General features: G+C 40.4%; 1 long non-coding RNA gene across 1 annotated transcript; it reads right to left on the reverse strand.

The window, feature by feature from the left end:
* Positions 1-121: 121 nt before the first annotated feature.
* On the reverse strand, positions 122-15,966 carry LOC116862324. Its single transcript, XR_004381621.1, has 3 exons — positions 15,894-15,966; positions 6,464-6,600; positions 122-230 (listed from the first exon to the last, which is right to left on the reverse strand). It is a non-coding gene; the product is annotated as an uncharacterized LOC116862324 (long non-coding RNA).
* Between the last annotated feature and the right edge of the window lie 64 nt (positions 15,967-16,030).

The following is a 16,030-nucleotide window of genomic DNA, read 5'->3' on the forward strand; positions in this document are numbered from 1 at the left end:
GATGGGCGGTGCCCCGGGAAGACGGTCGCTCGCTGGCATAGTCTTCAACCCTGTCTCCTCCCATTGAGCCTGTCCGGCCGAGACCTCTCTGAGGCTACGGTGTGTTCGTATCAAGTGGGGCTCATCGCTCTGTCCACCCCTCGTCCAGTCCAGGTGCCCCCGAAGATTCTGATGGGCGAAAGGAAGGCCTTCCCTCTCTTCTTGAAGGCGCCATGACAGTTCTGGTCCGACTAAAAGACAAAAGGAGCGAAAGACGCATCCTCAATCCGGGAGGAGCACCCACCCACTTTAATTATTTAGGGGGGCGAGACTGCGCAGGACACCAATTCTTCAGAAAGCTTAAAAATTTTCCTGACTATATGCTGAAAGTTGCGTAGCACGGATATTTGCCAAAACTTTGCAGGAGGTTTTCACAGATAACTCGTTTGACCCTCGTAAGAAACCGAAATTATCATTCAGTGCTAATTGACAAATGCAAAAAAATGAATCAGAGACATTAAGCTATTCACCAAAAGTTGATAGAAGCCAGATCTAGCATTCAAACAGTAAGATTTGTCAAAGGCTTCCTTGAAAAGATGTTTGGAAAGAATTTGGATTGACTTCGAGTAAGTGGAAAGAAAAGATTCTGGGTGAGCCCATTGATCTGCGAAAACTAAACGCTGAGCCTGAGCGGTATAAATTCGCTGTGCCATTAGACATACGTTGTGGAGGGAGGAAGATGAATCAACTGTCACAACTTGGGAATGTCATAATCACTAAATTTCACTGCCCTTAAAGGGACTCTCTAATCCTTCTTAACTAATATAAAGAAGGATACCGTATCTGGCAGAAGCCCTCTATTTTCTCAACTCTTCACCTCAAAATAGTTATTTTTGCAATCTTTCATCCTTTGATTCTTTTACCTTTAAAAGAGAGCACTCACACTCTTAGAGAAAGCTGCTGGAAGTTGCGGATCTCATTTTGGATATTTAAAAAAATGCATGTGTTCACCAAATTTAGCATATAATTTCAGAAGAGTTGAGGTTAAATATCTTTGTTCTAATCTTCAGAGGAAGGTTATTCCTCCTCCTCTCCAGGTTAACTTTTTTTTCCTTGTGGGCTCCAAAGCAATTGGAGCCTCTGGTCCACTATAAACATTCATTAAATATCAGTACATATTATCATATTTCATTCTCTTTTCTCTGGTCCTTATTAATCAACCTTTCCTCTTCAACTAGCTCCTTTCAAATATGCGTAGAGGATCCACTGGCATCCTCCAGCTCTCATTTTATTTTTAACCTTTCACTCTTTTAACTCTTTTATTTTAACTTTTCACGTTTAAAAATCTCAAAAACTGCATTTTCGTCACCTCATTATTTTTTCTCTGCTTTAAAAAATGTTTAAAAATCAAGTATTTCGGGCGCCTGGGTGGCTCAGTTGGTTAAGCGACTGCCTTTGGCTCAGGTCATGATCCTGGAGTCCCGGGATGGGAGTCCCACATCAGGCTCTCAGCTCCACGGGGAGTCTGCTTCTCCCTCTGACCTTCTCCTCGCTCATGCTCTCTCTCACTGTCTCTCTCTCTCTCTCTCAAGTAAATAAATAAGATATATTTTTTAATCAAGTATTTCAAAAATATTTAACATAGTGTAACAATATTGAATAGCTTCTATGTGCTGTGGTCCACTGTTTTAATTGCCTTATGACATATTAACTCATTTAATCCAAGAATCCTATGGAATATTGTGAATTAACAATTGCTATAGAATGTGAAAATCTCTTGTAACCCTACTTCACCAAAATAATTAAGACTCTGATTCATGTGTCCCCTTTTTTTCCCCATGCATACATTAATATATGTGTATATAATTTAAAATGAAAGCAAGCTGATACTGCATAATCTTTTTCAGTTTACTCTGTTGCTTTTTTCCATGGCAGCTCATATAGCTGAGCTCATATAAATTAAATTACTTTAATTTTTAACCACTGTAGAGTATTCCATTGTCCACCATTTAATTAGTAACAGGGGGGCATCAGGGTTATGTCCAACATTTATTATTATTTATTTATATTATTTATTATAAATAAAGCTGTAATAAAGTCTTGTTGCACACATCTTTGCTTGTTTGTGAAAATTATTTTTATACATCCTTAAAAATGGAATTGCTAAGTCAAGAGCTAAGAACATTTTAACTTGAATAGATATTGCCAAGTTACTCTTCAAAAAGATATCAAATAATATCAAGAATATGCTCGGTTGGGGCGCCTGGGTGGCTCAGTGGGTTAAAGCCTCTGCCTTCGGCTCGGGTCATGGTCCCAGGGTTCTGGGATCGAGCCCCACATCGGGCTTTTTGCTCAGCAGAGAGCCCGCTTCCCTTCCTCTCTCTCTGGCTGCCTCTCTGCCGACCTGTGATCTCTGTCTGTCAAATAAATAAATTAATTAATTTTAAAAAAGAGAATATGCTCGGGCTTAGGGGTGCCTGGGTGGCTCAGTGGGTTAAGCCTCTGCCTTTGGGTCAGGTCATGATCTCAGGGTCCTGGGATTGAGTCCCGCATCAGGCTCTCTGCTCAGCAGGGAGCCTGCTTCCCCTTTTCTCTCTCTGCCTACTTTTGATTTCTGTCTATCAAATAAATAAAATCTTTTAAAAAAATTAAAAAAAGAATATGCTAGGGTTTAGTGGCCCCTGGGTGGCTCTGTCAGTTAAGCATCCAACTCTTGGTTTTGGCTCAGGTCACCATCTCAGGGTCCTGGGTTTGAGCCCAGTGTTGGGCTCCTTGCTGAGGACAGTATGTGCTTGAGAGTTTCTTTCCCTCTCCCTCTGTCCTGCCCCCATCACTGCTTGCACTTGTGTGCTCTTTCAAATAAATAAAATCCTTTAAAAAAAAAAAAAGGGTAGTTTTAGGTTTACATCAAAATTGAGATGATTCGGGGTGCCTGGGTGGCTCAGTGGGTTAAGCCTCTGCCTTTGGCTCGGGTCATGATCTCAGGGTCCTGGGATCGAGCCCCACATCAGGCTTTCTGCTCAGCGGTGAGCCTGCTTCCCCCTCTCTCTGCCTGCCTCTCTGCCTACTTGTGATCTCTCTCTCTCTCTGTCAAATAAATAAAATCTTTAAAAAAATATTTGAGCTGATTCAGAGATTTCCTATATATTTACTGTAGCCCATATGCATAGCTTCTCTCCCATTACCAATATCACTCACCCGAATGGTATACATTTTACTGGGGATGAACCTACATTAACTTATCATAATCACCCGAAATCCATAGTTTACTATGAGGTTCACTCTTGGTATTGTACATTCTATAGGTTTGGACAAACATATGATGACATATATCCATCATTTATCATACAAAGCATTTTTACTCCCCTAAAAATCCTCTGTGCTCTGCCTTCCCATCCCCAGCAACCACTAGTACTAATATCTCTATAGTTTTGCCTTTTCCAGAACATCATGTAGTTGGAATCCTACCAACTTTTTAAGTTGCCTTCTTTTGCTTAATGATATGCATTTAAAGATCCTTTGTGTGTTTTCATTGCTTGATAGCTCATTTCTTATTAGCACTGAATAATATGCGATGATCTAGATGTACCACAGTTTATTTTATCCATTCACATACTAAAGGACATCTTGGTTGCTTCTAACTTTTGGCAATTATGAGTAAACTGCCCATAGATATCTGTGTGCAGGTTTTTGTGTGAATGTAAGCTTTCAACTTCTTTGGGTAAATATCAAGAAGTGAGATTTCTTTTTTTAATAGGTAATTTATGAAGTTTATTTTTAATTAAACTCAATTAAATAACATAGAGTGTATTATTAGTTTCAGAGGTACAGTTCGGTGATTCATCAGTTGTATATAACACCCAGTGCTCATCACATCATGTGCCCCCCTTAGTGCCCATCATCTCACCTTAGTTAACCCATCCCCCTTCCCCTCCAGCAGCCCTCAGTTTGTTTCCTATGATTAAGAATTTCTTATGGTTTGTCTGCCTTTCTGATTTCATCTTATTTTTCCCTCTCTTCCCCTATGCTCCTCTATTTTCTTAAATCCTACATATGAGTGAAATCCTGTAATTGTCTTTCTTTGCTTAGCATAATACCATGGCAAGATTTCTTTTTTTTTTGATTGCTGAGTAATATTCCATTGTATATATACACATATAGAAAATAAAATCTTAAATATATATATTTATATATGTGTGTATGTGTGTGTATATATATTCTTATAAATATCTACATATATATGTATAATAAAGTCTTAAAAAAAAACCACAACTAGCTGGTTGTCTTCGAAGTGGGTTGTACCATTTTGCATTCCCACCAGCAATGAATGAGAGTTCATGTTGCTCCACATCCTCACCAGTATTTGGTATTAGTGTTCTGGATTTTGGCCATTCTCATAGATGTGTTATGATATCTCACTTTTTTAAAAAAGATTTTATTTATTTATTTGACAGAGAGAGAGATCACGAGTAGGCAGAAAGGCAGGCAGAGAGAGAGGGGGAAGCAGGCTCCCTGCCGAGCAGAGAGCCTGATGTGGGGCTCGATCCCAGGACCCTGAGATCATGACCTGAGCCAAAGGCAGAGGCTTAAACCACTGAGCCACCCAGGTGCCCCAATATCTCACTTTTTAAAAAAGATTTTATTTATTTGAGAGAAAGAGTACACAAGCAAGGAGGGGGGCAGAGAGAGAAGCAGGTTTCCTACCCAGCAGAGAACCCAAAGTGGGACTCAATCCCATGACCCTGGGATCATGACCTGAGCTGAAGGCAGATACTTAACTGACTGAGCCACTCAGGTGCTCCTGTATCTCATTTTTCGAAGTTTTCATTTCCATGATGACAAATGGTGTGGAGCACCTTTTTATGTGTTTATTTGCCACCTGTGTATGTTTTTTGGTGAGGTGTCTGTTATGGTCTGTGGCCCATTTTTTAATAAGATTGTTTTCTTCTTGCTGAGTTTTAAGTGTTTTTTGTATATTTTGGATAACAGTCTTTTATCATGTGTCTTTTGCAAATATTTTCTCCCAGTTTGTGTCTTGTCTTCTAATTCTCTTGACATTGTCTTTAGAGCAGAGTTTTTAATTTTATTGAAGTCCAGCTTATCAATTATTTCTTTCACGGACTGTGTCACTGGTGTTTTATTTAAAAAGGCATCAGCCTACTCAAGGTCATCTAGGTTTTCTCTTATATTATCTTCTAGGAGTAGTAGAGGTCTGCATTTCCTATTTAGTTCTATACTCCATATTGGGTTAATTTTTGTGGGGTGTGTACGTGCTGTGTCTAAATTCATTTTTTTTTTGGCATATAGATGTCCAGTTGTCCCAGCACCATTGTTTTCATATGTTTATTGCCCAGTTGTATTTCCTCCTCCATTTTTTGCCTGCTCATGTTCTTTGTGACTTTTGTTTTTTTTTTTTTTAACTGGGTTGGTTATCTTTTTATTGGCTTGTAAGACCTCTTTGTATATTAGAAAAATCCCATTGTCTTCCTAATCTCTCGCAATGTGAATCCCATCCTCTTTCTCTGCTAAAGCTTTTTTTCTGTTTATTATAACTTCCACTCCCAAAATCCTTTCTCAATCTTCATTCTGCATGACCTCTTTAGCATTGGGGATCACTGAACAGCTCTCCTGCTTTTCCTAACACTGATTTATTTCATTTCTCTTTCAACTTACCCTAATTTTTCTCTTATTGTTTTCTATCCTTCCCTTCTAACTATTAAGGTGCTTGTTATTGTGGTCAGAGTTAAATTCTTTGTTCTCTCTATACCATGCTTTAGAAAATATATCCATTGAGTATATCACTGAATAATATTTATATTTATCTCTAGCACTCTTTCTTGCCAAACTCCAAGACAGATCGGGTACTCCACTGTCACATTAGAACTTAATATACCTAAATATTCCTACTGAAGGTCAGTAATCCACCTCAAGAATCAAATTATTGGGAATAGAAACCAGATGACTGGGTGACAGTCTCCTTTTGAATTTTGTGACCTACATAGGTAGCACACACTTTTTCTTCAAAGAAGACGTAATATTTAACAAAGAAACAATTTATTAAATAATCATAGAATAAAGAAAGGCACTGGTTCCTGGGTGGCTCAGTCAACTGAGCATCTGACTCTTGATTTTGACTCAGGTCATGATCTCAGGGTCGTGGGATCTAGTCCTGCATGGGGCTCTGCGCTGGGCATGGAGCCTCCTTGGGGTTCTCTCTCTCCTCTCCCTCTGCCTTTCCCCACCTCTCATGTGTGCTCTCTAAAAATAAAAAATAAATTTAAATTTAAAAAAAGAATAAAGAAAGGCAATGCTTTGAGACTATCCATATCTATTTGTCTGATTCTAAACTTGTCAAGTGACCTGCTGACCTCATCTTCTGGGTGGACTACAGCTTGCCTTTTGACATGCTGCCTGCACAGCTCTACAGATTTACTAAAAATCTTGGAATTCACGGTGAGTGAATCTTATAGTACGAAAGTCATACCTCAATAAAACTGTCCAGACTCTTTCAAGATTTTGGTTTCCATAGATCAAGGCAATTGGAAAATCTGTTAGATTTCTGTTCCAAGCTTTTCTTCTTCAATGTGAGACTCACTAGTCTTGCCTCCAATCTGATCATTCCTGTAGGCACATGATATGGACCCTTTATTCCAAAAGAGCCTCTTTCAAACTGAATAAAATCAAAAGAATAAAAGAATAAAATACTTTAATTCTTTTATATAAAAGAATAAAAATGCTCCTTCGCCTCAAGCTTGGCATTCCTTTAGGATCTCATATTAAGAGAAGCCTAAACTTCTTGATAATTGTAAATTACCTAAGGTACTTTAAAACATACACATTTCCAGGACCTTCCTGGGATTAACTGGATCCAAATCTGGTAGGGGGAGGGCAGGGAGAGACTTGAGTATCTTTATGTCTAATAATCTTCCCAGACGATTCTGATGCAAGTAGCCTGGCCTGTTATTAGGCTGAGGGGTAAAAACTATCAAACTAGCATAACTTATCCCTGTCTAGGAATGATTCCTTGGGTCATTGCCTCATAACTTAGGCCTCTGAGCTTCGCTGTTTAATTAAATAAGAACATTTAACTCTATACCTCTATGTCATGTCATAAGAAATTGAATCAACTTCTAAGTTAAACATAATGGATAAATAAATAGAGGCACTGGAGAATAAAAAAACCAGACACCCCATGTAAATTAATAATTCACCTGAAATTATTTTATTTCCACAATTGTATTCAATTATACTTAAGTCAAATTCATCTATAATTTATTTTGCTCTGTTTTACTGGCATAAAGGTACTATCTGTCTTGTGTCCCAGGAATATTGGGAGTTTAAAATAGTTACCAAGTCATCCCACAGCCTTTTCTGGGCCAAAACCCTAATGTAAACCTTTTCTGTTTGTTTTTACCTTTGCTGTAGTAATAAAGACAACTTCCCTAGGTATAAAATTGTGTCCAGAGAAAACACAGACTCAGACTATAAGGAAAGGTCATTGGAGACCCCTTTAGCATGGGCAGTCTAAGACTCCATTATTTTACAGCTTACAGTTGTACTTCCAGGCTTGAATCAGAGAGCAAAATTCAATTGAATCAAATATTTATTTAGTGGTGACTATGAGCCAGGCACCACACTAATCATTAGAGTAACAAATGAATAAGACAAAGTTCCTGTCTTCAAAGAGCTCCTATTTACTTGAGAAGATAGCTGCATAAACAAAAAAGTTACAATACTTGGGGCGCCTGGGTGACTCAGTCGGTTAGGCATCTGACTCTATTTCAGCTGGGGTCACAATCTTGGAGTCCTAGGATCAACACTCAGAGGGGAGTCTGCTTGAGGAGTCTCTCTCTGCCTCTGCCCCTCTCCCCGCTTGTGTACTCTCTCTTTCTAATAGATAATATGTGTATGTGTATTGTGTGTGTGTGTGTGTGTGTGTGTGTGTGTGTATTTTTTTTTTTAAAGGCTGCAAGCAGCCTCCTGAAGCTAGAAAAGGCAAGGAAATGGATTCTTCCCTAGAGTCCTCAGAAGGTCTCGCTGATAACTTCAAATCAGTGAAATTGATCTCAGACGTCTGGTCTCCAGAACTGTGAGAAAATTAATTTGTGGTGTTTTAAGTCACCAAGTTTGTGGTAATCTGTTACAGCAGACATAGGAAACTAATACATAAGGTTTCCCAGAGAACAAGACTGATATCTTTCTGGCCTGGGTTTTAAAGAATGAATAGGAGTTAAACTGACAGTTAAAGGAGGGAAGAACAGTCCAGAAAAGACTGAACTCTCCTTTTCTCTGACTCTCCAGACTCAGAAGACAGGCATTAGACCATAAAACCTATGACCGTCCAAACCAACTTTTGTGACATATGCCTCACTTTTTAGCAGTAGGAGTTGAAGATTTCCAATGTAGGTGTTATTTTTTTTCTCCCTTACCTCACCTCTGGCTTTTCACACTGAAATTTAACCTTTGTTTTTACAGTGTTTCTTACATCTGGGAAAGAAGAAAAAATTCTCCAGGGAGAACATTCTTAAGTAAATGAGAAAACAAGAGAGAGAATCTGATAAGGACACTTGTTTATTATTGCCTCAAGCTTAGAACAGAGGGTGACAAAGCCTTCTCCAAAAGTAAGTGACGGAACTCTTTGTTTTTTGGAACTAAGAGAAATAAAATAGTGAAAATAAAAAGTAAGAGCTCTAACCCAGATATAATTGAAGACAGAATAAGTTAATACACTCAGAATGCCATACGGAGAAACACACACACACACACACACACACACACACGCAAAGTTGAGCAAGTGAGCCTGTGTTGAAAGCCCTAACATGTATAATTAGAATTCTAGAAAAATACAAAGACAATGATGGTGAAACAGTGTCTGAAAATATTAAGATTTTTAAAGTGTTGATAAAAGACATTAGACTTCAGATTTTAAAAAACAAACTCTTAGTACTAATAAAATAAACATGTGCTGAGGCATATCATATGGATATTTACAAAATATCAAGGATAAAGAGCAAATTGTAAAGGCTACCATCGACGTGAGAAAGAAACCGATTTTGCCTATGGAATGACAGTAAGACTGATAAAACACTTCCCTGTAATCCTAGAATTTTATTTCCAACCAAATTGTCATCAAAGAGTGAAGGCAAAATACATTTTGTAATGCCAGAAACAACGAAGGGATTAAAAAAAACCACACCCGGGGCGCCTGGGTGGCTCAGTGGGTTAAAGCCTCTGCCTTCGGCTCAGGTCACGATCCCAGGGTCCTGGGATCGAGCCCCGCGTCGGGCTCTCTGCTCAGTGGAGAGCCTGCTTTCCCCTCTCTCTCTGCCTGCCTCTCTATCTACTTGTGATCTCTCTGTCAAATAAATAAATAGAATCTTAAAAAAAAAAAAACACACACCCACCCAATCTCACTGAAAGACCTATTTATAAACAAGAATTAATAAAACTGCTTGGGAAAAACGTCCACTTCTGGCCAAGATGGTGCAACAGGACCCTCCTGTCTTTGCCACGTAGAACACGGGTTAGAATACATAAGCAACAGTTTTCAGATAATGGATGTAGCAAGCAGTACACACGGGAGAGTGGTCCCTGAGAGAAGGGGAAAAAATGAGGTAAATCCTGTGAGAAGCCCAGCTTACTGCCTAGAGTTTTCAGGCCACTTTGTGGGGAGAGAAAACCCAAACAGAGCCTGACAATATCATTGCATTGAGAAGACAGGGTTGAGAGTTCAAGGAGACCAAAGTGGCTAACATTACCAGAGAGCCAGAAAGGATGGAGTTACCCAGAGAAATAACCATGGCGCTTCATAGAAGGATCCTCTCCAGATTTTGTTTGTGAACTGAGCTAAACATACACATGAGGAAACTATCAAGGTTGAGGAAAGAACCCTCTGAGAGGAGTAGACAAAACAGTGGAAAGGAGGCCATTTTGGCGGATGGCAGGATTCCCACTGACAGGGTTCCTGTTACAGCTGTTTGTCCCTAGCGAACTGCAGAGCCAAGCGGTTACAAGATATCAGGTTATTCATTATTTTTTCTTTTTGTAAGACTTTTAAAAAAATATTTTTATGTATTTATTTGACAGACAGAGATCACAAGTAGGCAGAGAGGCAGGCAGGCAGAGAGGAGGAAGCAGACTCCCTGCAGAGCAGAGAGCCCTATGTGGGCTCCATCCCAGGACCTTGAGGTCATGACCTGAACCGAAGGCAGAGGCTTAACCCACTGAGCCACCCAGGTGCCCCTGTAAGACTTTTATTTATTTATTTTTAAATTTATTTTATTTGACAGAGAGAAAGAGAGAGAGAGTACAAGGTGGGAGAGTAGCAGGCAGAGGGGGAGGGAGAAGCAGGCTCCTTGTCGTGAGCCAGACGCAGGGCTTGATACCAGGACTCTGGGATCCCGGCTTGACTGACTGAGCAGCCCAGGCACCCCAGTCATTCACTTCTTTGAATGTGAGCCTCGGCTAAGAATATTTGTCCTCACGATGACGACAAGAAGCAGCAGGATTTTTCTAAGTAATACTTAGAAAAGTATTGGCCCCTGGTTTTCAGGGGCCAATCTGTCAGACTCTCAACTTGTGTGTCCTCAATCCTCAACAGCCAATATAGCAAAGGAGTTCTCTTACTAAAGGATTTTGAGGATTCCCTAAGGAATGGTTAAGTATGCCACAGATCCTCCCTGGAAATTACTGTCGCTTTTGCCAGCTGTCCTTGCTCCCAGACACTGCCCCTCTTGAACTTTGCCATCACTTCCTTTGGTCCCACCCACTGGACCTAGATCTCTACTTTATTCCCCAAAGCTTTAACTATTTAACAAGACGCAAAGGCACAGACATTAAAAACAAAGAGGACCCCACAGCTTCCACTAGAAGTGGCTGTTCTTCTGATCCCTGATAAGGCAGAGCCGGCTCAGCGGGCCTCCTTCTCCCTGTAGGAGCTCTGGGCTGGGCTACTTCTTGGAATCCTAATGCCCGTATTAGGCATGAGTCAAGAGAGAATCTTTCTTTTCTAACTCAAGGCCTGCCTATTCCCACTCTAGAATATTTGATTGAGGAACTATCCTTTTTTTTAGGGGGTGGGGAAACTCACCTCCACGTTGGCCTGCTGATTTATTAACACAGTCCCAGGAGTCACGGACACCTTCCAGACTTTGGGTAATTTGGCTGTACGTAACGCCATTTTGTGATCTGCCAGTTTCCAGGCCAGTCTGTTCTCTTATACAAGGTACACAGGTTAAGATTCACACACTCCTCGGTGGGGGCTCCAGTTTTGTGATCACCTGTGAGCAAACACTTGAATAAAAACATACATAGATCTCCTAAGAACAAGTAAGGATTTTCTTAAGAGACATTCCAGTCTATATTCTTATTTAGGCGGGGAAACAGTCTCTTTTTCTCTTCAAGGGCACAGTCCTGCAAAATATTTTATGTTACTAATACATTAATTAATTAATTACCTCCAGGGGCACCTGGGTGGCCCAGTCAGTTAAGCGGCTGCCTTTGGTTCAGGTCATGATCCCAGGGCTCTGGGATCAAGCCCCTTGGCGGGCTCCCTGCTGAGCAGGGAGTCTGTTTCTCCCTCTGGCTCTCCCCTTCATGCCCACTTGCTCTCTCTGTCTCCCTCTCTCTCTGAAATACATAAAATCTTAAAAACAAAAACAAAACACCTCCAGTATCTCAGTTTGAGATCTGAATTTTGATTAATGTCATTTCAAGATTTTCTTTAGGATAAAGGTGGGATATTTCCTTTAATATGTGTAGAGGGCCCATTCTGGTGATTTCCAGGAGTAAAGGTGGATGGCTGCAAGATGAATTTAGATCTGGCCTTCTAGAAATAGAAGACTGTAACTTTAATTTTTTTTCAAAGATTTATTTATTTTAGAGAGAGAGAGAGAGAGAGAGAGCAGGGGCATAGGGAAATAATCCTCAAGCCAACTCCCTGCTGAGCAAGGAGCCAACCAGGGGTTTGGATCCACAGCCCTGAGATCATCACCGGAGCCAAAACCAAGAGTCGGTCGCTCAACCCAGACAGCCAGGTGCCTGAGAAGACTGCAACTTTAAAATAGAACACTTGTGGGGCACCTGGGTGGCTCAGTGGGTTAAAGCCTCTGCCTTTGGCTTAGGTCATGATCCCGGGATCCTGGGATCGAGCCCCGCATCAGACTCTCTGCTTGGTGGGGAGCCTGCTTCCCCCTTTCTCTCTCTGCCTACTTGTGATTTCTGTCTGTCAAATAAATAAAATCTTAAAAAAAAAAAAAAGAACACTTCTTTGACATTTAAAAAAAATTTCATTTATTGGGCACCTTTTAAAATTTAGGGAGTACGAAGAGGAGTATGGATTGGCCCAGAACCTCAGAAATGGACTCTTGCCCCTTTTTTTCCTAATAATGTCAAAATATCTGCATTTCTTCTTTCCTAGCTCTAAATCCTGCCCCACACTTTTTTCCCCTTCCCTGGATCAATCTTTTACCTTTAATCACACACAGGAAAGAATATAGTGTCAAAAACTACTGAGCTTCTGGGGTGCCTGGCTGACTTAGTTGATATAGCGCACAACTCCCGATCCCTGGTTTTCGAGCCTCATGTTGGGTATAGAGACTGCTTAAAAATAAAATCTCAAACACACACACACACACACACACACACACACACACAACTGCTGAGCTTCCAAATTCAATATCTTATGAATAGTAAAATATCATCAGAAACAGAATGTGAAGGAAGTACATAAAGAGTCAAAAACAGAGTTAGGAACTCAGGAAAACCCCGGGGAGGGCAGGGAAGACTGGTAGGACTGCTTCCCAACTTCTCACCCTCCTCTCATTCTCTCCCCACTTAACATCTTCCGTGTGCAGGTTGAATTTCTCAGTCTGTGGTTGGCCAGTCTCTGGGGGTTCTTGTATTTCCAAGTCACTGTGAATTTTCTTTCCTTATATATTTTTTATTTTATTTTTTTTTTGCCACTGTGAATTTTCTATGAGCATTTTAAAACTTTGTACTTTAAGTTTTATAATATGTTAGCTGATTTTGGACCATCTGGATTAACACTTTATATTTTGAGTGATCTTGAATTGAACTGGTGTCACATTAGACTCTGAAGTTAAACTTTTAATTTCAAGGCAATGTTGCCTGGCCGTGGCGGGGTGGGTATGGGGTGGGGAGGGGTGTCCCTTGAATCCCTTGGGATCTGCAGAAGTATGTCTCAGTGGTTCACAATTTCTCATGTTTGGAAAACACTGCCTTGAACTACCTTCTCCTGTTTTCTCCTCTCTCATGAGAGATAACTTGAAAGAGGCTCATGAGAAGCTAAGAGAAACAAAACTGTTTTAAAAATGACTAGTATTTGGGGGCACCTAGGTGGCTCAGTTGATTAAGTGTCTGCCTTTGGCTCAGGTCATGATCCCAAGGTCCTGGGATGGAGCCCGGTGCTGGACTTCCTGCAGGGAGCCTGCTTCTCCTTCTCCCTCTGCCCGCCACTCCCTTTGCTTGTGCTCTCCTTCTCTCTCTCTCTGCCAAATAAATAAAATTTTTAAAAAAATGGCTAGTATTTGTTAGTTTATCTTCAGTGCTTGACCAGTTTGCGAGCTAAGAAAATACAAGCAATCTCTTGATTTCTTTAACTAAAGCAAAGGTGATACTGGGCTTTAGATTTGTATGTGTAGGAATTGCCAAATGCTTAGTTATTTTTATGTACCACTAACCAATCATTTATCTCTTGTTTTTTTAATAAACTTGGCATATATCTTAAAGATTTTATTTATTTAGAGATTTCTGGGGGTAGGCAGGCCTGCATGAGCCGGGGAGAGGGGTTAAGGGAGAGAGAGAATCTCAAACAAACTCCCGGGTGAGCAAGCGACCCCACTCTAGGCTAGATCTCACGACCCTGAGATCATGACCTGAGATCATGTCCTGAGCCAAAGTCAACAGTCAGACACTTAACCACTTAACCAACTGAGCCACCCAGGTACCCCAGCTTGCTATATATTTTAGAGACCTTTGTGTCATTGGGCCAGTCCCTAAAGTACATGTTTAGGAGCTTCTTCTGTGACTATGTTTGATTAGTCACATTTTTGAAGCTCATAGCTTAAAGACTCAGGAAAATCAATCTACTAATATAATGTTTTGGGTTTAGTTAAAAAAAATTTTTTTTTGCTTCCTATCAAAGCATGAAATCTGTGTGTCCTTGGAAGCATATTTTAGTGGTTTTGGGGAGAATGGGGATGGCTAAGGAGAGGATAATCTTAATAATCTTTGTCTCTTTTCCCATGTCTTTCTCTGAGCCCCCTTAAAATCTCCACCTCCCCTCTCTGAGACACTGCCACCTTCCCAGAACCTTGCTTTTTTTTTTTTTTTTTTTTTAGGTTTTATTTATTTAACAGAGAGAGAGCACACTTCAGAGAGCTCACATAGGGGGAGCAGCAGAGGGAGAAGCAGACTCCCTGCTAGCAAGGAGCCAGACAGATGCTTAACCAACTGAGCTACCCAGGCGTTCCAACCTTGCTTTTTCCTGAGTCGTATTTTTTTCCACTTTTTTCCTTGTCTGTTATTCATTTTGTTTCAGATCCTCTATTTTTTGTAAAAATAATTCCAAATAATTTAATGTCATGTGTATCCCATATTTATCATGTGTATGTGGATACTTAAATGGTAGTACGTTGTTGAATTCAGCATTTATACAAACTCAGCACTTTGTATTAGTTCCTCTTATCCTTAAAGCAATTGGAAAAAGTAAATATTGTATGTCTGTTTTCCTTGAGGAACTGAGCCTGAGAGAGAATAACAACTTGTGAAAGACCACATAGATTAATATATGCCAAAACACGTGTGTTTTTTCACAATGTCACATTCCATAGTTAGGGAGGGAAAAAGAGGCTGAGTCATTCATGCCTGTTACCCTGCCCTGTCCAGAGATCTCATCTATGTTCATTAGGACCTATAGGCCTAACTAACATCTTCTACCCTCAGCCTAACTTCAGTGGGTTCAGTGTTTAGATATCTAATTGTCACCTTTAACGGAACCCACCATTTTCTCCCCAAACTAGCAAATACACACCAACCCACGCCACACCATTTTCTGTTAATGGCTCCACGAATTTTTGTCATTCAGGGTCAAAACTTTGGTATTATTCATTCAAGGGAGATATTGAGCACATACAAAGATTGTGCTAGGGATGCTGGGGTATACAGTAAGTTTGATAGCGTTTTTGCTTTTGTATAGGCTTTAGGAAAGACTAACAAATGGGGAACCTACCCTAACTAGATTATGGATATTAGAGAAGACTTCTTGGAGGGTGACAAAGGTGGGTGGGTATGGAAGTGTATTTGATAGGCAAAGGCATAGGAGAAACATGGTTTTGGAGGAATCCAAGGATGTATTGCTGAATACACTGATTTGTAGTGGAAATGGAAAGTGGGAGAGATATGTTAGAATTAGTTCAAGCATGAAGGGTCTGGTAAACTATGTTAAAGAATTTGGACTATCTGTATAGCAGGAGGAAGTATAATTAGTATTGAATTTTAAGAGAGTCAATCTGCTCATAGTTTGGAGGATTTCTCCTTGTTCTTCCATTCCCTGAATCCAATCTGCTACTAAATCCTGTTCGTTTCTTATTGTCTCATTTGTTTATCTCTATTCCCACTGCCACCACCTCAGTTCCAGCCCTTCCCATCTCATGCTTCGATTAAGAGCCTTTTAACCAGTTAGTCTCCACTTTGTTCCTCCAATCTAGACTGCACACAAAGACTAGACCAACAGTCCCAAAAAAGTATACCAGGATAATGGTGAAGTCCAAGTCACCCATCTTGGCGCTCATAACCTTCTCTACCCTATCTATCGAATACTAAAATCGCTTTCCAACGAGGCCAGCCAGCTTCCTCCAAAATCCTGCTAAAGGCAGTTGACATTCTTTTCTCACCCCTGCAACCTTGTAACATTATTCTCTTCTCTGAGGCATAAAGCACTTCTGGGGCAACCAGAGGACGTCCTGCAACAGCTCGTCCGCCTCTCCTCTGATTTCTTCTCACCCAGCAGAGACTGTGCCAAATATTTCTG

Source organism: Lontra canadensis, unplaced genomic scaffold, assembly GCF_010015895.1.
Source record: "Lontra canadensis isolate GAN:19392208 unplaced genomic scaffold, GSC_riverotter_1.0 scaffold232, whole genome shotgun sequence".
NCBI classification, from domain to species: domain Eukaryota; kingdom Metazoa; phylum Chordata; class Mammalia; order Carnivora; family Mustelidae; genus Lontra; species Lontra canadensis.